This window comes from Syngnathoides biaculeatus, chromosome 7, assembly GCF_019802595.1.
Source record: "Syngnathoides biaculeatus isolate LvHL_M chromosome 7, ASM1980259v1, whole genome shotgun sequence".
NCBI lineage: Eukaryota > Metazoa > Chordata > Actinopteri > Syngnathiformes > Syngnathidae > Syngnathoides > Syngnathoides biaculeatus.
Window position 1 is genome coordinate 28,821,768 of NC_084646.1, and position 26,354 is coordinate 28,848,121.

Here is a 26,354-nt window from a genome sequence, read left to right on the forward strand (position 1 = left end):
GTAACTTACATTTCTGCTGTTTATTGGGGACCTGTCCGCTTTCTCTAAACTAATACTTTTACCTACATTCACAGTCATGTCTTCTCTTTTATTAATCCACGATGTTGAAAGAAACAATGTCAAATGTCAACAACTGATGAATTGAATCAAAGAGTGGGACAAAGTTGGGTTTTAGTTGTAACAGAGTCCATGAACACTTTGCAGCTTTAACAACTGGTGTTTAGATGAAAAATGTCACAAACCCCATTATGCCATATTAAGGTTGGAAAGAATTATTATTATGCTGTATCTTCCTACACTCAGTTATATTGAAATTCTGAATGTTGAACACTTCGGCCCTTACACAGGAAGTAATTAGAAAGTCCGGACGGAAATGCCTCTTGCTGATAATCATTACAACTGCAAGACAAAAGTAGAAGACAAACACCAATAAGTCTTATTTAAACTGCTTGGACATGTACTGACAACTTTTTTTTCCCGTAAAGCCTTGCTGAGACCTAATTGATTAAGATAGTCAAAACTGGTAGCCTCCAGCAAGGCCTGAGTTGGAAAGCCAATGGTGCCACCAACAGTAGAAAAAAATGAATCTAATAGCTATCTCATGAACCTGGCGAAATGAAACACCTCAGACACCATTAAAAACCAAACACCTATTACATAGTTATAATCCATTCCCTAATTAAAGGTACTAAGACATGATAAATACACTGATATACACTTACAAATCTAAGTTCGAATAACATGAATATCGAGCCATCTTATGACAAAATTAAAACCCATGTCAGATATGGTAACCTTGTTTTTAACCAATTAGGACTGAGGTTCAAACAAGATGGGCAACTCTCTGGGAGAGGGTGTTTAAATTGTTACATTAATTTCACAGAATCTTTTTTTTTATTTTTCATTTGACAATTTCTCTGTTTGTTCAAAGCTTTGCAAAAACCTCATGTGATCAGGTCAAGATTTTATCTTTTGGTCTGCCCATTCCAGTCTTTAAGTTTATTTTTACTTCCTGAAAACTCAACGAAGATCACCCAGTCTGCAGTCCACCAACAGCCTACCAGCCACCAGAAAGAACGGTTCATGGTTCTGATTGTGTGTAGTTTGTCTCCGTGTACCCGGCGATTGGGTGGCAACCAGTCCAGGATGTATACCTGCCTTCTGCCCAATGAAAGGTGGGATAGGCTCCAGCATTCCCGCGACCCTTGTGAGAATAAGCATCTCAGAAAATGGATGGTTGGATGGATATCACGATCAACAAAGCATGCAACCTTACAAGAAACAATATTTGTGTGGTTGTTGTGCTGCATCTTCAACATGACTTGAATGTCATAATTTACAATTCAAAATAATTAATTTTTAGTCACAAAAGTAGAGTCGATCATAAACATAAAGTAAAATGTTAAAACAACACAGGCATACAAAATGCAAGAACTGAACCTTTTTGATAACTAAAATCATGGCATCTAGATAAAAAAAAAAGGCGAGCTCTCTAATTGCTATGGATGCACAGATGGATTCAAATTCATCAAAAAAGCAGAAGGAAAGAAAACAGCAAAAAGAAAAAGAAAAGCACTTAGAAGACTGGCTCAAATGAGGTCAGCCGAGTTGCTTCATTTTTGTGATTATGTAATGCCCCTGGCATCCTCCCCAGGCTGGGTGTGGTCAGCCAATTAGTCGGCACACACCTGCACCACTTTTTGGCTGATTACACTCGGTACTTATAGGACACGGGGGACAACTCGTCCTCCGCCAGATCGTTGATTCCCATGCCTTGTTCCCGCAATCCCGTATACCTGACCTACCCTGTACCGACCCTCGCCTGTTCCCTGACCATCCTAGTAAGCCTGCCTCTTCTGATACTGCTGCTTTTCCTGACTGACTCGCTGATCATTGAACACGGACCGAATAAAGGCTTTCTGTACACTACCTACCTGCTTGCCTCTGGAGTCGTGCATTTGGGTCCGCCCTCGAGCCTCGTTCGTAACAGAACGATCTGGCCACAACATGGACCCAGCCGACTCCAAAGTCATTCGCCGATCATTACAGTTCCAGAGCAGATGCCTGGCTGAGCAGGAGGCTGCTCTCCAGGTTACGAATCAACGTCTCCATGAGATCTGTGCCCGTTTGGAGCCGTGGCTAGCATCCCAAGCTAGCGCGGCTGCTACAACGACGATGGTCACTCCGCCTGTCGCTCCGAGTCCACCTGTTCCGCCTGTTACAGAGCCCTCTCATGCCAGGATAACTCCGCTCTCCCGGCGGAACGTTTCTCAGGCGACTCAGGCAACGTCATGCCCATCCTTGCGCAGTGCGACATCCATTTCGAACTGCAGGCGTCCGCTTTCCCCACGGACTGCTCCTGGATCGCCTTCGTCATTTCCCCCATGACTGGGAGGGTGGAGGCGTGGGCCACTGCAGAGTGGAGTCGCAACTCAGAGATCTGCCGTTCATGGACGACGTTCGTCTGCACGCTCAGCCAAGTATTCCAGTACGCGGCTCCGGAACGCAAGGTGGCGGTCTCACTCATGACAATTCGCCAAGGCCGTCGCCGCGTGTCAGACTACGCTATCGAATTCCGGATCCGGGCCGCCGAGAACCGGTGGAACGAGGAGGCTCTCCATGACGCGTTCTACCAGGGACTTTCCCCACGGATCCGTGGCCACCTCATTGCCGTGGATCTTTCGCCTTCGCTGGACGCTCTCATCGCACTGGCCCTCAAGGTGGATCAGCGCTTGGCGGTGCTGGGGCAGATGGACGGCATGACCGAGGAGAAGACGGAGAGGCTCAGCCCAGTCGCTTCCCAGCCGCCCACGCTGCCTACTACGTCGGAACCCATGCAAGTGGAGGGGCTCGGCAGCTCAGTGGAGGAGCGCTTACGCTGCCGACAAGAAGGGCGTTGTTTCTACTGTGGTCGTCTTGCTGCCCGGTTTGGCCGAAGCGCTTCGACCTTAAGATCTTTACGCCGGTGAGTGTGCGGTATACTGTTGCTGAGTCAGGGCGGTCGCTTTTGCACCTCACTCTAGGAACGGACTCTCACTCGTGCTTATTGACCGCGTTCATTGACACCAGTTCAGATGCTAACCTTATTAATCCCCGTGTGGTCGAAGTTTTGCGTGCGGCAACTTTCCCCACACAGCGTCTTTGTATTGCTTACGCCGCCAATGGCAAGTTCCTCTGCCGGGGCACAACGCACACAAACCTTACATATGGACTTTCTGGACACGCACACAGAGCGCATTAGTTTCCACGTTTTTAACTCTAGCAGCAGTGATATAATCCTGGGAAGGCCGTGGCTCAAGAGACACAACCCCCACATTGACTGGGTCACGGGTCGGATAATGGCATGGGGTGTGGACTGTCACAAGCAGTGTCTCGCTGCTGAGGACGGAGGGATTCAAGTTGCTGAACTGAGTACCACCTCCGAATTAGCCCTCTTGTTACCATGATTTAAAGGAGTTTTTTTCTGAGTCCAAGGCAAATCCTCTGCCGCCGCATCGGCCTTATGACTGTGCTATCGAACTCCTCCCAGGCACCTCACCTCCCAGAAGAAGACTGTTCTCTTTGACAGGACCGGAGCACCAGGCAATGGGGGATTATGTCGAGGAGTCTCTGGCAACCGGACTCATTCGCCCATCCTCCTCACCAGCCGGTTTTTTTTCGTTCAGAAGAAGGACTCCACTTTAAGACCCTGCATTGACTACCGAGGCTTGAATGACATCACTGTCAAGCACAGGTACCCCTTTCCCTTAATCGCTACGGCATTTGAACTCCTTCAAGGTGCCCGGATCTTCACCAAACTTGACTTGTGCAGTGCATATCATCTGGTGCGGATCCGGGACGGCGAAGAATGGAGGATGGCTTTCAACACTCCCACGGGGCATTACGAGTATCTGGTGATGCCCTTCGGACTGACCAATGCCCCGGCCGTCTTCCAAAACTTTATTAATGACGTGCTTCGGGAGTTTCTGAACAAAAATATATTTGTATACCTTGACGACATTCTCATCTTCTCAGCAGACTTGACCTCCCATATCCGAGAGGTCAGCATCTCTTGCAGCACCAACTGTTCGTGAAATGGGAAAAGTGCGAGTTCCACCGAGCATCCGTGGCCTTTCTGGGCTTCATCCTGGCAGAAGGGGAGATACGGATGGATCCCGGGAAGATCGACACGGTACTTCGGTGGCCCACCCCCGCCAGCAGGAGGGACATGCAGAGGTTCATTGGCTTCGCAAATTTCTACAGAAAGTTCTTTCGGAACTTCAGCGCTGTGGCCGCCCCTCTTCACGCTCCTCTCGGCACAATGTTTTCGAATGGTCCCGGACCTGCCAGGAGGCCTTCAATAAACTTAAGGCAAGTTTCACCACCACACCCATCCTCATTATCCCGGATCCGGATCGCCAGTTCATGGTGGAGGTGGACGCGTCGGACTCGGGAATTGGAGCCATCTTGTCGCAGTGGAGTCCCAAAGACGGAAGGATCCACCCGCGTGCGTTCCTGTCTAGGAAGCTAACCCCGGCAGAGAGACACTACGACGTGGGGGATCGCGAATTGCTGGGGGTCAAGACGGCTATGGAGGTGTGGCGGCACTGCCTGGAGGGCTCACAAGTACCGTTCGTGGTCCTCACCGACCACAAAAATCTAGAGTACCTGAGGACCGCGAAGCGCTTGAACGCCCGCCAGGCCAGGTGGGCTCTCTTCTTCACCCGCTTCCGCTTCACTCTGTCCTTCCGCCCAGGTTCCAAGAATGGCAAGCCAGACGCCCTCTCACGGATCCGTGAAGGGGAGCGCATGGATCAGTAGCAGCTCCTATCCTGCCAGAGGCGTGCTTTGTGTCCGGCTTCACCTGGGCGGTCGAGTCACGGCTGAAAGAGGCCCTGGGAGAGACGCCGCCGCCCGCAGATTGTCCGTCTGATCGCCTGTTCGTCATTCCATCATTTCGGGGAGATGTCGTCAACTGGGCCCATTCAAACAAGACGGTCTGCCAGGTATGGCAAAAGCTCGTTCTGTGGTCCAACAGAGATTCTGGTGGCCCAACCTCAGCAAAGACGTGAAGGAATTCGGCAATGCTTGCCTGGTGTGTGCGGCCAATAACACGTCCCGTTTACGACCAATGGGTGAGTTGCGGCCTCTGTCCATCCCTTTCCACCGATGGTCGCACATCGCGTTGGACTTCGTCACAGGCCTACTGCCCTCTCAGGGAAACACAGTTGTGCTGTCTGTAGTGGACCGATTCTCCAAGATGGTTCACTTCGTGCCACTTCCGAAGATCCCGTCGGCCAAGCAGACAGCCCAGCTGGTGTTGGACGAGGTCTTCCGCTACCTTGGGTTCCCCCGGGACATTGTCTCGGACGGAGGTCCGCAATTCAGCGCTCGCTTCTGGAAGGAATTCTGCACCCTCATCGGCGCTTCGGCTAGTCTAACTTCAGGCCATCATCTGGAGTCTAATGGCCAAACAGAGAGGGTAAATCAGGAATTAGAGACAGGTCTTTGATGCTAAGCTTCTAGGGACCAGAGCACGTGGAGCCAGCACCTCAAATGGGTTGCGTACGCCCACAACTCCCTACCCTCCGCCTCAACTGGTATGGCTCCACTCCACGTTGTGCATGGCTATCCTCCCTCTCTGTTTCCCTCCTTGGCCACAGACTCCGCGGTGCCGTCGGCCCTGGCAGTGGTACGGCGCTGCAAACGGACCTGGGAGGCAGCCCGGAGAACGCTGCTGCACATGGGCAACATCTCTCCGCAGCGGACCGCAAGAGGAGAGCCCCACCAGAACTCAGGGTGGGGCAGCGAGTGTGGCTCTCCACCAAGAATCTCCCGCTGCGGATGGAATCGTGCAAACTTGCTCCCAGTTTCGTTGGTCCGTTCCCAATCACTAAAATCATTAACCCGGTCGCCATATCACTCAGACTGCCCAAGTCCATGAGGGTGCACCCTACGTTCCACGTTGGCAGACTACGCCCGGATCGTCCTTCGCCCCTGGCCCCTCCGGCCAACCCCCCCCCCCGCCCCCCCGCATGGTGAATGGCGGGGGGTGTACACAGTGCGACAGTTGCTGTCTTCCAGCCGCAGAGGAAGGGGGTTCCAGTACCTGGTGGATTGGGAGGGATACGGACCGGAGGAGCGCTCTTGGATCCCCTCACGCTTCATTGAGGACCCATCCCTCATCGAGAACTTCTACGCGGCCCATCCAGACGCTCCAGGGCTGTCGGGAGCCGACTGTTGGGGGGGGGTACTGTCATGCCCCTGGCGTCCTCCCCAGGCTGGGTGTGGTCAGCCAATTAGTCGGCACACACCTGCACCCCTTTTCGGCTGATTACACCCGGTACTTATAGGACACGGGGGACAACTAGTCCTCCACCAGATCGTTGATTTCCATGCCTCGTTCCCGCAATCCCGTATACCTGACCTACCGTGTACCAACCCTCGCCTGTTCCCTGACCATCCTAGTAAGCCTGCCTCTTCTGATACTGCTGCTTTTCCTGACAGACTCGCTGATCATTGACCACGGACCGAATAAAGGCTTTCTGTACATTACCTGCTTGCCTCTGGAGTCGTGCATTTGGGTCCGCCCTCGAGCCTCGTTCGTGACAGATTATTATTGTTGCCAAAAGGGGCAGAAAACATTAGCTCACATCAGTCAAATAGAAAACTCCTGAGGTGAGCTGTTGTGGATGATGATGGTTCAAATGTTGTTTGGGTCAAATATAAAAACTAACAAAGTGGAGCGTGTAAGAGTTTAATAATGCCTCCCACCCACGACTATACAGTTGCAGCAACCAGCAGTCACATCCTCGCTTAGATGCACGGGAAAGATATTTAGAGGACCTATCCTAAAGCATTCAGAAGATCAGTATTCAAATAACAAGTTCTCTTTACGTGTTTTTGCTGAAGAAAATGAAACTGCCTATAATTTCCAACAATAGAAATTTATTTTGGAGCAATTATAAAATAACTATCTCCAAGAATTCCCGGTTTTCATTGTGTGGTGTGTCATGGTGTGAAATCTGCTGCATAACTAGTGTGGACAAAGGAATTTAAAGTACTATATACTATACTATAAAGTAGCAGGAGTTGTATCGTCACACTCAGGCGGAATCCCCCAACCTCCAAAATCACAAACTTTAATTAATTAATATATTAATTAATTAGACTATAGACAAGCTTGCTCAAGTTTTAAAACACCGCTTTGTTCAAGTTGACACAGTTATTAAGCTCCCAAAACGTCACATCTTCTACCCAAACTCTTTTCATACTACCCGATGACTAAGCTCAGGTATAGAATTTACCGCATGCGGTTGCTTTTCTTCTGCAATGAAGCATTACAGCGATCACTTTTAACAAACAAATATATATTCAAATGTAACAAAACTCATTAGTTTTACTCCATCCATCCATTTTCTGAGCCGCTTATCCACACAAGGGTCACAGGAGTAATAGAGCCAATCCCAGCTGTCAATGGGATTGTAAATATTTCATCTTTATCTTAGAAATAATGTTTTGTTCTATTTTATTTATATTGGTTCAAGCACCTTGTGGAGTATCACTCGTTATCTCATTGTCATATGATGACACTAAAGGCTTGATTGATTGACAAATATTGGCAGGCAAAAATCTTGTCTGAAAATCAAATATGTTATCAGAAAATGAGCCTAAACTTACAACTGAGTCTATTTTGGGGCTATTTTTTTTCTATTGAAACTATGGAAAAAGTGTCAATCTTCAGGGCATAAGTGAGATTTTTAAATTATATTTGATTAAACACTAGGAATCCAGGTAGTCGGTAGACGTCCATGTTGTATTTACATGGCATGCATCTTACAGCATTTTCAGTCATTTTCACACCAAAAATTGTTTTTATACTATTGTTGTTTGTATTTGAAAACTTCATGTCCCCTCAGGGTAGGGAAGTCCAACCTGGGCTCATGACTATTAATCACAAGGTTGGCACATTATGATAGAAACACATACACAAAGCACTCACATTCACACCTATGGGCAATTTAGTGTGTTCAATTAACTGCACTGTGGGATTACTGGGTGTCAACCCTCTGAAAATCCCAATTCTAAAATTCTCACTGTGAAGCAGCAGTGACAATTAATGTGCCACTGAGTTGATCTTTTAATTTCATTTTAAATAGCATGCAATAATGGCATTCTATTGTGACTGCTATTAACTCTTGATTCTGATGTTTATTTTTACTATTATGCATTTTCAAACACTGTGCTTCAGATGGTAGCACGGTGGCACAGCTGTAGAGCATTGGCCTCACAGTTCAGAGGACCGTGGTTCAAATTTCAGCCCCACCTGTCTGGAGCCTGCATGGGTTTGCTTCAGGCACTCTGGTTTCCTCCCACATCCCAAAAACATGCAATATTAATTGGACACTCTCAATTTCTCCTCGGTGTGATTGTGAGTGCGATTGTTGTCTGTCTCTATGTGCCCTGTGATTGGCTAGCAACCAGTTCAGGGTGTACCCTGCTCCTGCCTCCTGGGATTGGCTCCAGCACTCCCGTGACCCTTGTTCTAACACTGTACACGCCATGGGACAGGTGCTTTCTAAGGCGGTGTGGAGATGAATTCGCCTGGGTGTGCTAACTTCCTTTAGTTTGACGGAGTCAATCCGATCTGCCCTCACTTATAAGCCCTTATTGAGTAATCATACAAAGTAAAAGGATAATAATGTGACGGACCCGGACCCTCTTCCACCTGCCCCTGGATTTGTTAATTTCCTGGATTTGTTAATTTTTGTCTGTGTTTCTTTCGTTTCCGCACGTCTGGGAGCCGTGCCTTAGAGGGGGCGGGGGGGGGGGGTACTGCAACTTGTCCCGGCTGATTACTCTTAGTATATATAGGACCAGGTGGACGACTAGTCCTCCTCCAGATCGTTGCCTTTGATGCCTCGTTCCCGCACCCGTTTGCCTGACTTCTGCCTTCTGTGTACCGACCCACGCCTGTCCCCTGACCACCCTCGTAAGCCTGCCGTTGCTATTACCTCTGCTTGTTTGCATTGTCTGCCTGATCCCTGACCTTGGACCGAATAAAGGTTTCCTCTGTACTGCCTGCTTGTCTCTGGAGTCGTGCATTTGGGACTGCCCTCAAGCCCCGTTCGTGACACTTTTGGTTTGCAGCAACGCTTTGTATCAGCGGTTATCTCTGACAGTTGCTTCCTGTGACCCACAATGCACCCTACAAATAACTTCTAAGCAATACATTTTCACACTTTATTTTCATACCTTTCATGCTTCACTTCACTTCATCTTTATTGTAATAAAGCATTAACTAAGACACATTTTTTTTTAGCTATTTACAATTAAAAGGCAAAACAATATCCCATTACTGGCTTTGGGGCAGTAAAAGCGCAGGTATTTTTGTAAACTTTCAAATCGTCGTACAACTGATGACGTTTTTGGGCCTGATTAAATTTGATGTAATGAACCTCATGTTCCCACCGCCTATCAGAATGTTAGCGGAACATAACTGAAAATAGCAAGTGAAATGTCTTTCTTTGAGCCAGTTATGAAATACCACACGAGATGTCATGTTTAACTAACTATTTGTGTTGTTAAAAGCACTATTTTAATTGTTATGTTACTGTAGTCACATTCAAATTTTTGGGATAATTATGCAATCGATAATCATAAACATCAGAGTTGTCTTTGTCATGATCCTGCCGCTTCAGCCTGGGCTGTGCGGGTGCCCGCGCACTCGCGCTAATTGGGAGGCACACACCTGCGCCTCATGCGGGCTGATTATCCAATGTATATATAGGACCCAGATGACGAATGGTGCCAGATCGTTGAGCTTCATGTCCCATTCCAGCACTCTAGTATCCCTGATCGTCAACCCGTGTGTACCGACCTTTGCCTGTTCTCCAACTGACCCCGTAAGCCTGACTCCTTTGAGACTTCTGCCTGCCTTGATCGATCTCCCGTGTACCAACTCCTGCCTGCCCGCTCACCTGCTCTCTTCGCCCGACGTCCCAACTACCGCTTCTGCACCTGACTGCCTGCCCGATCCCCGACCATTTAATAATAAGCATTTTTCCCTGAACTACCTTGCATCTGACGAAACCTGCATTTGGGTCCTACCTTCGTTCCGATGGGTCGTGACAGTCTTCCCAAAAATAACAAGTTTGAATGGGAATAATGCCATGAGCAAGGCCTGGCCACTGCAAAGAGGGGTGTGGCCTGGCCTGTCTCGGAAGCTGACCCTGGCAGAGGGCAGCTACGATGTGGGAGATCGGGAACTGCTGGCGGTCAAGAACGCGTTGGAGGAGTGGCGGCACTAGCTGGAGGGCTCGCAAGTAGCGTTCGTTGTCTTCACGGACCACAAGAACTTAGAGTACCTGAAGACTGCGAAGCGGCTGAACGCCCGACAGGCTAGGTGGGCCCTATTCTTCACTCGCTTCCACTTTACTCTGTCCTTCCGCCCAGGCTCCAAGAACGGCAAGCCGGATGCACTCTCGCGGATCCACGAGGGGGAGCGCACAGAATCGGAGGCCGCTCCTATTCTGCCAGAGGCGTGCTTCGTGTCCGGCTTCACCTGGGCGGTCGAGTCACGGGAGAGACACCGCCGCCCGCGGATTGTCCGTCGGGCCGCCTTTTCGTCATCCTATCTCTGCGGGGAGACGTCGTCCCCTGGGCCCATACCAACAAGACGGTCTGTCACCCGGGTATGGCAAAGACACGTCCAGTGGTGGAACAAAGGTTCTGGTGGCCCAACCTCACCAAGGACGTAAGGGAGTTCGTAAACGCCTGCCCGGTGTGTGCGGCCAATAAGACTTCCCGCCAATGGCCCATTGGTGAGTTGCGGCCCCTGTCCACCCCCTTTTGTCCGTGGTCACACATCGCGCTGGACTTCGTCACCGGCCTGCCGCCCTCCCAAGAGAACACAGTGGTGCTGTCTGTAGTGGACCGTTTCTCCAAGATGGTCCATTTCGTGCCGCTTACGAAGATCCCGTCGGCCAAGCAGACAGCCCAGCAGGTGTTAGACGAGGTCGTCCGTTACCACGGACTACCCTGGGACATCGTTTCGGACAGGGGTCCGCAATTCAGCGCTCGTTTCTGGAAAGAGTTCTGCAACCTCATCGGCGCGTCAGCTAGTCTGACATCGGGTCATCACCCGGAGTCCATTGGCCAGACTGAGAGCATAAATCAAGAGCTGGAGACCGGTCTTCGATGCCTGGCCTCCAGGGACCAGAGCACGTGGAGCCAGCACATCAAGTGGGTGGAGTATGCCCACAATTCTCTACCCTCCGCCTCAACAGGTATGGCTCCACTCCATGTCGGGCATGGTTATCCTCCGTCCCTATTTCCTCCACTGGCCACAGACTCTGTGGTCCCGTCGGCCCTGGTCGTGGTGCGACGCTGCAAACGGACCTGAGAAGCAGCGCGGAGGACACTGCTGCGCATGAGCAGCACCTACAAGGCCGCAGCGGACCGCAAGAGGAGGGCCGCACCAGAGCTCAGAGTGGGACAGCGAATGTGGCTCTCCACCAAAGATCTCCCGCTGCGGACGGAATCCCGCAAACTGGCTCCCAGGTTCGTTGCCCCGTTTCCGATTTCCAAGATCATTAACCCGGTCGCCGTCTCGCTGAAACTGCCCAGGTCGATGAGGGTGCACCCTACATTCCACGTCAGCAGACTTCGCCCGAATCGCACTTCGTTGCTGGCTCCTCCGCTCAAGTCTCCCCCACCCCCCCGCATGGTCGACGGTGGGCTGGTGTATACTGTGCGCCGGGTGCTGTCTTCCCACCGCAGAGGAAGGGGGGTCCAGTACCTGGTGGACTGAGATGGATATGGCCCGGAGGAGCGCGCCTGGATCCCCTCCCGCTTCGTCGTGGAACGCTCCCTCATCAAGGACTTTCACGTGGCTCATCCTGAGGCTCCTGGGCCGTCCAGAGCCGGCCGTTGAGGAGGGGGTACTGTCATGCTCCTGGTTTTCTGCCCAGGCTGGCTTGGCCAGTCAATCAGTCAGAGCACACCTGCACCGTGTTACAGTTGATGACACCCAGTATAGATAGGACGTGGGGGACGACTTGTCCTTCACTAGATCGTCGTCCTTGATGCCTCGTTCCCGCACTCTTGTTTGCCTGACTTCTGCTCGCCGTGCACCGACCCACGCCTGTCCACTGACCACCCTCGTAAGCCTGCCGTACTATTACTTCTGATTCTTGGGACTGTCTGCCTGATCTCAGACCTTGGACCGAATAAAGGTTTCCTCTGTACTGTCTGCTGTCTCTGGAGTCGTGCATTTGGGTCCACCCTTGAGCCCCGTTTGCGACAGTGGGAGCATAGGCTTAGGACTGCACCTGTTTCTAAGTATTGTTAATATTTCACTATCCTGTGACAGAGCACTGACTGATTTACGTATTTAAAAATGTTCCTGTAAACTGTTAAAATTGGCACTGGCAATAAAATACTTTTTTTCCGTGGTCATGATGTCATTGTTTGCAATTAAAAAAGTGTGTGTGCATGGATTCTTCCGTGAGTAAAGCTTGATCTTTTGTCTTTTTTTTTCTCTTCTCTCCCCCTCCTCTCTCCAGCAAAACATCTAGTAACGTGGAAAGGTTTCAAAAGTTTATTTATTTTTTCAAATAAATGTAGTATCCATCTGTCAGGGTTAATTATACCACCAGGGTTACCATCCATCAATTTTCTTTGCCGTTTATCCTCACAAGGGTTGTGGGAGTACTGGAGGCTATTCCAGCTGTCAACTGGCAGGGTACACCCTAAATTGGCTGCCAGCCAGTCGCAGGACACAAAGACAAACAGCTGCTCTCACAATCACACAATACCTGGCTCTTTTGATGGTTGCGTATGGCTCGCAGAGCCCTCATAACGACATACTGTATATAGTCTGCCATTTCTGATGTGTAGGCAATAGAAATGAGCCAGAAACAGTTTCTTCTAGTGGGGTTACCTTAGTTGCTGTGGCAGTCAATGTGGGCAGATCCAGAAGGGTGGAACCCAAATCAGGTGGAAATTATCCATCCATTTTCTTAGCCGCTTATCCTCACAAGGCTCGTGGGAGTGCTGGAGCCTATCCCAACTGTCAACGGTCACGAGGCAGGGTACACCCTGAACTAGTTTCCAGACAATCTCAGGGCACATAGGGACAAATAGCCCCACTCACAATTGCAGCTAGAGGGAATTTAGAGTGTCCAATGTTGCATGGGTGTGGGATTTGGGAAAAATCACGCGGGTACAGGTAGAACATGCAAACTTCACACAGGGAGGGCTGGTATTGAACCTGGGTCCTCAGAACTGTGAGGCCATCGCTTTCTAGCTGCACCACCGTGCCATCAGGGTTACTAAGGTTCACCCTAAAATAGTCAAATCGAACTTTGCCTTCACAATACATTTTGTATCATATAACTGGAAGTCCACACTGAAAAAGAAACCCAACAGTTGACCAATGAGACAATTTAATAATTAGAACTGACATACGTCATAAGTGTTAAAGTCATTCACAAAGGATTTTCATGACCAAAGAGTTTGAACGGTTATGCTCAGTGCAGCTGATGATGGCGTTGACATGCCGACAATATAATGTCCTGTTTCATTCCTGCAGATATGAACAGGGGGTAAAGTAAACTGGGTGCAACCTTGGGGGTGGGGGTGTGGGATTATTGTTTTACTTTTCATTCTGCAGAGAAAAAGCTTCACTTGCACTTTTTTCTTGAGAGTTACAACTTCCAGGATGTGAAAAGGATTGACCACTGAATAAAATACTGAAATATTTTCCGGCAGAAGACTAAAAGTGCACAGTCGTGTACACAAGCCCAGTGGCCATGATGAAGTCTGCTGGTGGAGCAATAACTCAGTCTGCCCTGGAGTCTACTGACCCACTGCCTGCTATAGACATTTGTCAGAGCTGACTTGAAACTCCCAGTAGCATGCTGCGATGCAACAGTTTCCATATGACAACATTACAGACAGGCCAGCAAATGTAATGGCACTGTGCCGGAATGCTTTGGTATGTGTGGTATCAACAATATCTGAAACACCTTTAATATTTTGTTTATTTTACAGAAGGTACAAAAGAACATTGATCTTGGCCGTTAAGAGTTTTTTATATTGAACCCTGGTGCCACCTGGATGCAGAAAATACAAACAAAACATTAGTTATTGGCTAAGCTTTACACATGATTAATATATGTCATGGCAGCATGGTGGTACAGCGGTACAGCGGTAGAGCGTTAGCCTCACAGTTCTGAGGACCAGGGTTCAAATCCTGGCCTCACCTTTAAGGAGTTTCCATGTTCTCTCTGTGCCGGCGTTGCTTTTTTTCAGGCACTCCGGTTCCATCCCACATCCGAAAAAACATGCATTCATTGTTGACGCTAAATTACCCCAAGGCGTGATTGTGAGTATGACTGTTGTCTGCCTCCATGTGCCCTGTGATTGGCTGGCAACCAGTTCATGGTCTACCCTACCCCCTGCCTGTTGACAGTTGGGATAGGCTCTAGCACTCCCACGGCCCTTGTTTTGATAAGCGGTTGAGAAAATGAATGGGTGGATTAATATTTTTAATCTGTTTTTAAATTTATTATCTTTCTAACACCACTTTTTGGATTAAAAATTATTAAAAACAGCAGCAAAAGCCTTGTGTTGTCTCAACTTGAAATTATTATTACTATTAGTACTGTATTACATTTATGAAAGTGACTCAGTGACAGAATACAAAAAAGTGCACACAACACAGATACAGATACTTGTGCAGTTTTAGAGTTACATTTCAATGACCCCCAAACACAAGTTTTAGGGATTGCAGTTCAAGTAATTTAAACCATCGCTTACTAGTACTTCCACATTCAGCGTCCATAAATGGGCTGTAGATGCACAGTGCGTTCACTTCTCTCTAAGGCCATTGGTGCATATTTCACAACTATATGGAGAGTATAATTATTTTGTCAGATACTGTAGACACCCAGACATTGGAGTCCTGTGTTCCTGAATGAGTTCAATGAACAAAAGTTCGTGAACTACTTTATATTTTGTGCAAGCATGAGCTGAATTCAGTTAATTTCTGCCTGATAATTGTAACTGACAACGAGTTAATTGTAGGGTCATAAAACAGTTTTGGAATGAAAGTTCATTTTTCTTCATGAGTCCTAGATTTTGTGTGGAAGCTGAACGATGAACCCATCTGAACACTCAAGATACAAGCCTTCAAATGTCGGCAGAGCAACACTGTATTTTGTAACCAATGCAGTGTGGCTACAGCCACCATTCATGGCAGGCACATCTCAGATGGATTTTGCATTGCGTTTTTGTTTGCACATTCAGGACAAAAATCCGATTTTTCTTTTGATGATCTTATATGTGGTCTTTCTGCACTTTATAAAGAGGAAACGCTAATACAGTTTTTGATGCAAGGATTTTTCTTCACACAAAATAGATTTGACATTTGAAATCAATGTAAATTTTATTTTGTCTTATTTTTTTGTTTGTTTTTATATGTTTAATGATGGCAGGACAAGGGGTGTATTCTGAAAGTAAGGACAACATAATGGGACAGACTAACTTTTTTTTACCAGCAACACAATGGGCCCTAAATTAAATTTTTGCGGTGCAGCCACACTGCAATTGACTTGCAAAGTAAATATTCATATTCCTCTCACTTTCACCGGATTAGTGATAAGTACTTTGACAATAAAAGTAGGAACTGTGTACAAGCTGGTATTCTGGTGCCAGTATTATCAGCAAATCTCATGTTTCTCACATTATGTGGGTATCGACAGCAGAGTTTGCACTTCAGTAAGTTTGTCTCCCTTAAATATACTATAGCGATGATTGAATCAAATAATTAAAGCCCTGGTGTCATCAAATCCTGGCCTCACCTTTAAGGAGTTTCCATGTTCTCTCTGTGCCGGCGTTGCTTTTTTTCAGGCACTCCGGTTCCATCCCACATCCGAAAAAACATGCATTCATTGTTGACGCTAAATTACCCCAAGGCGTGATTGTGAGTATGACTGTTGTCTGCCTCCATGTGCCCTGTGATTGGCTGGCAACCAGTTCATGGTCTACCCTACCCCCTGCCTGTTGACAGTTGGGATAGGCTCTAGCACTCCCACGGCCCTTGTTTTGATAAGCGGTTGAGAAAATGAATGGGTGGATTAATATTTTTAATCTGTTTTTAAATTTATTATCTTTCTAACACCACTTTTTGGATTAAAAATTATTAAAAACAGCAGCAAAAGCCTTGTGTTGTCTCAACTTGAAATTATTATTACTATTAGTACTGTATTACATTTATGAAAGTGACTCAGTGACAGAATACAAAAAAGTGCACACAACACAGATACAGATACTTGTGCAGTTTTAGAGTTACATTTCAATGACCCCCAAACACAAGTTTTAGGGATTGCAGTTCAAGTAATTTAAACCATCGCTTACTAGTACTTCCACATTCAGCGTCCATAAATGGGCTGTAGATGCACAGTGCGTTCACTTCTCTCTAAGGCCATTGGTGCATATTTCACAACTATATGGAGAGTATAATTATTTTGTCAGATACTGTAGACACCCAGACATTGGAGTCCTGTGTTCCTGAATGAGTTCAATGAACAAAAGTTCGTGAACTACTTTATATTTTGTGCAAGCATGAGCTGAATTCAGTTAATTTCTGCCTGATAATTGTAACTGACAACGAGTTAATTGTAGGGTCATAAAACAGTTTTGGAATGAAAGTTCATTTTTCTTCATGAGTCCTAGATTTTGTGTGGAAGCTGAACGATGAACCCATCTGAACACTCAAGATACAAGCCTTCAAATGTCGGCAGAGCAACACTGTATTTTGTAACCAATGCAGTGTGGCTACAGCCACCATTCATGGCAGGCACATCTCAGATGGATTTTGCATTGCGTTTTTGTTTGCACATTCAGGACAAAAATCCGATTTTTCTTTTGATGATCTTATATGTGGTCTTTCTGCACTTAATAAAGAGGAAACGCTAATACAGTTTTTGATGCAAGGATTTTTCTTCACACAAAATAGATTTGACATTTGAAATCAATGTAAATTTTATTTTGTCTTATTTTTTTGTTTGTTTTTATATGTTTAATGATGGCAGGACAAGGGGTGTATTCTGAAAGTAAGGACAACATAATGGGACAGACTAACTTTTTTTTACCAGCAACACAATGGGCCCTAAATTAAATTTTTGCGGTGCAGCCACACTGCAATTGACTTGCAAAGTAAATATTCATATTCCTCTCACTTTCACCGGATTAGTGATAAGTACTTTGACAATAAAAGTAGGAACTGTGTACAAGCTGGTATTCTGGTGCCAGTATTATCAGCAAATCTCATGTTTCTCACATTATGTGGGTATCGACAGCAGAGTTTGCACTTCAGTAAGTTTGTCTCCCTTAAATATACTATAGCGATGATTGAATCAAATAATTAAAGCCCTGGTGTCATCAAATCCTGGCCTCACCTTTAAGGAGTTTCCATGTTCTCTCTGTGCCGGCGTTGCTTTTTTTCAGGCACTCCGGTTCCATCCCACATCCGAAAAAACATGCATTCATTGTTGACGCTAAATTACCCCAAGGCGTGATTGTGAGTATGACTGTTGTCTGCCTCCATGTGCCCTGTGATTGGCTGGCAACCAGTTCATGGTCTACCCTACCCCCTGCCTGTTGACAGTTGGGATAGGCTCTAGCACTCCCACGGCCCTTGTTTTGATAAGCGGTTGAGAAAATGAATGGGTGGATTAATATTTTTAATCTGTTTTTAAATTTATTATCTTTCTAACACCACTTTTTGGATTAAAAATTATTAAAAACAGCAGCAAAAGCCTTGTGTTGTCTCAACTTGAAATTATTATTACTATTAGTACTGTATTACATTTATGAAAGTGACTCAGTGACAGAATACAAAAAAGTGCACACAACACAGATACAGATACTTGTGCAGTTTTAGAGTTACATTTCAATGACCCCCAAACACAAGTTTTAGGGATTGCAGTTCAAGTAATTTAAACCATCGCTTACTAGTACTTCCACATTCAGCGTCCATAAATGGGCTGTAGATGCACAGTGCGTTCACTTCTCTCTAAGGCCATTGGTGCATATTTCACAACTATATGGAGAGTATAATTATTTTGTCAGATACTGTAGACACCCAGACATTGGAGTCCTGTGTTCCTGAATGAGTTCAATGAACAAAAGTTCGTGAACTACTTTATATTTTGTGCAAGCATGAGCTGAATTCAGTTAATTTCTGCCTGATAATTGTAACTGACAACGAGTTAATTGTAGGGTCATAAAACAGTTTTGGAATGAAAGTTCATTTTTCTTCATGAGTCCTAGATTTTGTGTGGAAGCTGAACGATGAACCCATCTGAACACTCAAGATACAAGCCTTCAAATGTCGGCAGAGCAACACTGTATTTTGTAACCAATGCAGTGTGGCTACAGCCACCATTCATGGCAGGCACATCTCAGATGGATTTTGCATTGCGTTTTTGTTTGCACATTCAGGACAAAAATCCGATTTTTCTTTTGATGATCTTATATGTGGTCTTTCTACACTTTATAAAGAGGAAACGCTAATACAGTTTTTGATGCAAGGATTTTTCTTCACACAAAATAGATTTGACATTTGAAATCAATGTAAATTTTCTTTTGTCTTATTTTTTGTTTGTTTTTATATGTTTAATGATGGCAGGACAAGGGGTGTATTCTGAAAGTAAGGACAACATAATGGGACAGACTAACTTTTTTTTTACCAGCAACACAATGGGCCCTAAATTAAATTTTTGCGGTGCAGCCACACTGCAATTGACTTGCAAAGTAAATATTCATATTCCTCTCACTTTCACCGAATTAGTGATAAGTACTTTGACAATAAAAGTAGGAACTGTGTACAAGCTGGTATTCTGGTGCCAGTATTATCAGCAAATCTCATGTTTCTCACATTATGTGGGTATCGACAGCAGAGTTTGCACTTCAGTAAGTTTGTCTCCCTTAAATATACTATAGCGATGATTGAATCCAATAATTAAAGCCCTGGTGTCATCCCTATAAACATTCTAAAATAGATATTGTAATGAAAAATACATAGAACATTATTCTCTTCAATGTCTATATGAAAAAAATAAATGTGAGCGGAGAGCGCGTCATCCATGCGCAAAGTTGCAGAAGGGTCATTCTACGATATCCAAGTGGTTGCCATATTGGCTGCGCCCTCCGTCCGAGACGTCACCCGGACATTTGCCAATGAAAACACGCGGTGCACCCTACTATGGGAGACAAACGCGCCACCTCTGACACGGAAGCTCTTTTCGAAAAGGAGAACACCACACAACCGAATGAAGTTACCGGGGCAATATTACACTATTGTTTCAAGCCATATTCAGGTGATATGCGATCACGGCCAAACCTCATCCGCGTCCGATCCACTTCCGCGGTTGCGGAGATGTGCCATCGCGGCGACATGCAGCCTTCACAGAAACAGTGACCGCTGACCTCGGCGCCTCAGCCACTGTGGCTGATTTTCTGCGCCGTGGTGGCATATAAGGAGATGATGGAGCTGAGCCATGCTGCTTTTAGGGGTATGTTCAAAGCCGCCGCAGTACTTGTTGAACACCGTCAAGCCGGGGCGCATTACTGCCTACCTGAACCATGAACATGTTGGCCCAGACAAAACATTTGTCAAATACCACTGTAAGACTGTAAGTATTCATTAACCAGTATTGTTGGTCCTAGAAGCGAAAGATACATTCTGGAAGGAACTAAATGAAGTAGTTCTTATCATCTCAGAGTTGTAATTGGTGCAGAATGTAATAGTCATACTGGTGAACAAAACGTGGATGATGGAGAAGTGATGGATATGTACGACATCAAGGAAAGGAATTTGGAGGGACAGATGGTGGTAGACTTTGCAAAGAGGATGGAAATGGCAGTAGGGAAATTTTTTTTTTCCCCAGAAGAGGCAGGAACATAGGGTGACCTACAAGAGCGGAGGTAGAAGCACCCAGGTGGAATACATTTTGTTCAGAAGATGTAATCTATAGGAGGTTACTGACTTTAAGGTAGTTGTAGGGGAGAGTGGAGCTCGAAAGAATAGGATGGTGGTGTGTAGGATGACTCTGATGGTGGGAGGAAGACTAAGAAGACAAATGTAGAGCAAAGAACCATATGCTGGAAGCTGAGAAAGAAGAGTGTTGTACGGCTTTCAGAGAGAGGTGAGGCAAGCTCTCAGTGGTTAGGAGGAGCTCCCAGAGAACTGAATTACTGTTGGATTAATTAGATATAAAGTTATCTCATATTTGCTTTTTTGGGTTTTTAATGCTTATGTGATGCAATACAATCGAGAGGCACATTGGGTGCCATGGAAACTTTGCTATGTTTTACTTTAACAATGTGATGCAATCAATTTACATTGGGTGCCGTGGAAACATCAGACAGTGATGCAGAAGACAACAAAGACTGACGATATCCAGAGGATGGTGAAGACATCGCAAAGACTCACAGACTATTTTTCTCACGGTTGCTTTGTTTGTCACAATTTGCTTTGCGTGATGCGGATCACGCTAAGAATAAAAAAGTGGAGACGTGGAGATGTGATTAGAACAGGTTGGAGATTGTGAAAGAGATACATATCACGTTCTCCTCACGAGCCAGAAGTTCCTCTTGTCTTCCTTCCTTGATAATTTTACTTTAAATGTCCTACGCTGCTCCTAACTACTACAGCTAAGGTTATCAGAGAGACAGGACAGGAGATTATTTGGTGTATCTTCAGGTAAAAAACAAAAAACAAAAAAAGCGAAGAAGGAAACTTGGGGGTGGAATAAAAATCCACAAAAACAAGCTTGCGTTCTTACTTTTGGTGTCAGAAAAAGATTTGGCCAAAACAACCCCAAATCACAGGAAGTCCTGCATGGAATGAGGTTAGTGAAGAAGAGGTGGGACTGAGGAGAGGCAAAAGGAATACATTTAGATGTGACGTCGGACAAAGGTAGAGGTGATTAAAAGCTAAACAAGAGGAATATGATGAAATGTACACTAGGTTTGCCACTAAAGAAGGAGAAAAGGATATGTACAGGTTGGCAAGATAGAGAGATGGAGATTTGAAGGATTTGCAACAGCTTGGGTTGGTTGAGGGTAGACAGCAAAATGTGTGGACTGGTGTCAGTAATGTGCTAAATAGTTGTAAAGAATACAGACAGACGCAAGTGTGTGGAGCAGGAAGTGGCAATGATTAGTAAGGGGGATTTTAGAAAGGCACTGAAGAGGATGAAAAATGGAAATGCATTTGGTTCTGACAACATATCTGTGGAGGTATGGAAGCAGTTTGGAGAGGTGGCTGTGGAGATTTTGAGCAACGTATTGAATAGAGTTCTAGCGGGCAAGAAAATGCCCGAAGAATGGAAGAAAAATGTGCGAGGTCCCTTTTTTTTTTTTTTTTTTTTTAAGAACAAAGGCAATTTCCAGAGCTGTGAGAACAATTGGAGGGATTTGCGAGTTTGGACCCGAACCGTGTTTCTCGAGTCGAGGAAGATATGACCAATGATTAGAAAAAGTTAACAGCAAATGGATTTATTACAAAGGAATGTGCAATACAGACGTCCCGGTTTTATCTAGGTATCTGCAGCACACGAGACGTGTGTCTTCTGGCAGGATAGCCAAAGAAGACAAGAGCTGCCTGGTAACACAAGGTTTTATAGGTATGGGTCCATGGTAAAAGTGGCATTTCTGAGCAACTTCCTGTTTGCAGTGGTAATGGGTAAGCTGACAGAAGACGTTAGAATGGAATGCCCTTGGAGCAAGATCTTTGCAGATGACATTGTGATCTACAGTGAAAGCAGGAAGAAGGTGGATGAACAATTAGAAAGATGGAAACATGCACTGGAAAGAAGAAGAATGAAGATTAGTCGAAGTAATACAAAATACCGTATTTGAGAATGCATGAGGGTGGCGGGGGAACGGTGAGGCTACAGGAAGAAGAGATAGCGGGGATGGACGACTTCAAATTAAAAATTAAAATCAAACAAACAAATAAATAAATTAAATAAAAACAATGATTAATAAGAAATGCAATAATGGCAAAAAATAGCATATACAAAATATCAATGGATAGTAACAGCGGCTGAAATAAGTATTTAACACATCACGATTTTCAAAGGTTCTACTAACTTGAAAATTTCACCTGATGTGAGTATCCAAGTCACCCATCCGTACAAAGTAGAACAAATAAGTTCAGAAATTAAGTTGTGTTTAATAATGTGTAAAGACACAAGGGAAAAGTTTTGAAGATGCCAATTAATATTTAATAATTTGCTCCAGCACTCCCGTGATCGTCGTGAGGATAAGCGGTTCAGAAAATGAATGAATGGATGGATAGATTTGAAATGTTTGCGTGTGATAGATATCGAAAAGAAACCTGAAATCATGTGCGTGGAAAAAACTTTTTCATGGCACTGTACCTCAGGTAATAAAGGGGAGCTTCGGGAGTATGGAATAGCAAATTCCCTGGCTGTTTGGTCCCTGTACATACAGCCAGTGTCAGAGTCATGAGACATGACACATATGCAAAAGGCGGCTGTAAGGGTCAGGCTCAGCAGAGACATGCGTGAGACGAGGCTCGGGATTGGGCTCTGCCAGTACAAGAGTGAGAGGCGCCTTGGGATCAGGCTCTTCCAAGACATGAGCTCGAGGTGAGTCAGGGTCAGGCCCCGCCATGATATGAGTGAGATGACTGAGAGGCATCTTGGGGTTTGCAGATGCCTCCTCAGCCTGCTGCCACCGATGCTTGGTAGAGTGCATATGAGAGGGGCAGACTCAAGAAGGTGAAATGGGAAACATCGTTGGTATGGAACGACGTGACTCTGGGGCACATTTTGCTTGGTGGGACTCTGGGGGAGTGAAGCGGGAGGCATAAGGCTGAGCTCTACTTTTACCCCTCTGCTCCCCACCATGCAGGGGTCCTGGGAAAATGGCCAAACGGGTGCCCCAGAAAAGCTTGGAAGAAGAGGATTTGAGCTTAGACATACGGGGGCTAGAGACGGGAAGAGATGACACAATTGACATTGACTTAAAATAGGGAGGGGAATAAACTAAATCTATGTCAGTCAAAATCTGGCAGGCGGTCATATAAGTTAAGGTCCTCCTCAAAATAAAAAAAATAATAAAATAATCCATCCGTCCATTTAATTTACTGTTTATCCTCAGAAGGGTCGCGGGACGTGCTGGAGCCTATGCCAGCTGTCAACGGACAGGAGGTGTGGTACACCATGAACTGGTTGCCAGCCAATATCAGGGCACATCGAGACAAACAGCCGCAGTTACAATTACACCTTGGGGCAATTTAGAGTGTCCAATTATTGTTGCATGTTTTTGGGATGTGGGAGGAAACCGGAGTGCCCGGAGGAAACCCACGGAGACACGTGGAGAACATGCAAACTCCACACAAGTGGGTCCAGGATCGAATCTTGGACATCAGAACTGTGAGGCCAACGCTTTCCAGCTGCTCCACCGTGTTGTAATCTAATAATAATAATAATAATAATAATAATAATAATAAACGTGGCAGTGAAGGGGTCGGGTATGGAGGATAATCATAATATTTGGGGGGCACAGGTCAAGAGTGACCCAAATACAGGTCTCCAAGGCAGTGACATGATTTCAAGGATGGTTTTCTTCCAGGCAGAGGTCATACACTGGAAGTGAGTCCAACAAAGGCAAAAAGCACTAAAACATGTGGGAAATGGCAAAGTCCAAAAACATAAAAAGGAGGTCGGACAACTACTAAGCAAAAACATCACTTATTTAGACTTTGATGTGGTGGCACAGGAACATTGGCCTTGACATCGAGGCACATCCATAACAAGAAGCTTGTATACTCACACAGACTAATCAGAATCAGAATCAGCTTTATTAGCCAAGTGTGTAAAACACACAAGGAATTTTTCCCCGGCAGTCGGTGCTGCCCTGGTATGACATTCAGAACAAAGAACAACAAAGTAAGAAGAACAAAGAATGAGAGACATTTCTGTTCATAATAACTATTCCTTATGAGTCATTTAGAACAGGTGAGAGATAAGAGTGTGCCAATGTCCCACCTTGTGTGAAGCTATTAAATAGTGCCTTTACCTGTTCACGATTCCCGTCATAGACCAGTGCAATGACAATTGTACAAAAGGAACAGTTTAAAGTGATGAATCGTGCGATAGTCTACAAAATATATGACCAATACTTATATTGATTGGACCAGCAGGATGTGAGTGTGTATCCCAACAATTGCACACGGCAGAAAATAGTAGGTTCGCTGATCAAGAATTTAATGACTTAATTGCCAGAGGAAAAAAAATGTTCGAATGCCTGGTAGTTTTGACTTGCATTGATCTGTCATGCCTTCCCGACGGAAGGAGCTGGAAGAGCCGGTGGCCATTATGTGGAGGGTCCAAAAGGATCCTGCTCGCTCTGGACCTAGTTTGCGTTCCGTGCAAGTCTTCAATATTTGCCCAGAGTTCCAAGAGGCTCTGGTTTTTATGAGACGGTCCTGGTAGATACGCCTCTGCAACATAGCTTGGACATTGGGGACAGTGCCTCCGGATTGGAAGACGGGTGGTGGGCTCCCTTTTTTTTTAGAAGCAGGGCAGGGGTGTGTGTGCACACTACAGGGGTGTCTAAATTTTCCACCTTCCTGGTAAGTTCTATTGGAGATGAGGAGAAGGGGGTCAGTCAAGAAGTCAAATCTCAGATTCAGGAGGAGCAATGTGGTTTTCATATTGGCCGTGGAACAGTGGAGGAGCCCCCCCCCCCCCACCCAACCAGTCTAAATGTGCTTTGTGAACTTGCAGAAGGCATTTGACCTTGTCCCTGTGGGTGGTGCTTCAGAACTCCCTGATACAGGTTGTTTCTACGACCAGTGTCAGAGTCTGGTCCACATTCCTGGCAGTAGGTCAGACTCATTTCCAGTGAGACTCGTTCAAGGCTGCTATTTGTCACTGATTCTCTTCATAACTTTTATGGACAGAATTTCTAGGTGAAGCATAGGTGTAGATGGGATCTGGTTTGGTGGCCTCAGTATTTCATCTCTGCTTTTTACAGACGATGTTGTTCTGTTGGTTTAATCAAGTCTTGATTTACAACTCTCACTGGAATGGTTTGCAGCCAAGTGTGAAGTGACCGGGATGAGAATCATTACTTCCAAATCTGAGACCAAGGTCCTCAGTTGGAAAAGGGTTGCATGCCCTCTCCAGGTCAGGGATGAGAATCTTCCCAAAGTTGAGGAATTGAAGTTTCATGCGGTTGTGATCACGTGTGAGGGAAGAATGGAGCGGGAGATTGATAAGCGGATTGGTGCAGACTTTACATTAAGATAAAATGAAATGCGAAGCTCTCTATTTATCGGTCAATCTACATTCCCACCCTCAGCTATAATTGGTCATGAGCTGTGGGTCATGACCGAGAGAACAAGATCCCAGATACAAGTGCGGAAATTGAGTTATTCCCGGCTCTCCCTTTGAGATAGGCTGAGAAACTCGTTCATCAAGGAGAGGCTCAAAGTCGAGTCACTGCTCCTCCACAATGAGAAGAGCTAGATGATTCGGATGCATCCCAAACACCTCCCTGGTGATGTGCTCTGGCAATGTCCCACCAGATGGAGAGCACGGGGATGACTCAGGACACAGTGGATATACTACGTCTCTGGTGGCCTAGGAATGACTTTGGATTTCGCAGGAAGAACTGGATTATGTGGCTGCAGAAAGAGAAAATCCCTGTTAAAGCTACTGTCCCCGTGACTCAATCTCAGATAAGTGGTAGAAGATGTATGAATGAATGAATGAATGAATGAATGAATGAATGAAGGACATCTTGATTTTCTCCCGGTCTGACGCAGATCATGAATGACATGTTCCTCAAGGGGTCCAGCAACTCTTTGAAATCAAGCTCTTCATTTATGCCACTGAGAGTCAAATACAGTGAAGAAAATAAGTATTTGAACACCCTGCTATAGTGAAAGCTCTCCCACTTAGAAATCCTGGGGTGGTCGGAACTTTTCATCATAGGTGGTCATGTCCACTGTGAGAGAAATAATCTAGAAAGAAAAATCCAGAAATCACTATGTATGATTTTTTAACGATTTATTTGTGTGATAAAGCTGCAAATGAACATTTGAACACCTGAGAAAAACAATGTTAATATTTGGTACAGTAGCCTTTTTTTCAATTATAGTGGTCAAACGTTTCCTGTAGTTTTTCACCATGTTTGCACACAGTGCAGGAGGGATTTTGACCCACTCCTCCACACAGATCTTCTCTAGATCACAGAGGTAACTGGGATTTAAACTCTCTCCAAAGATTTTATATTGGGTTTAGGTCTCGAGACTGGCTAGGCCA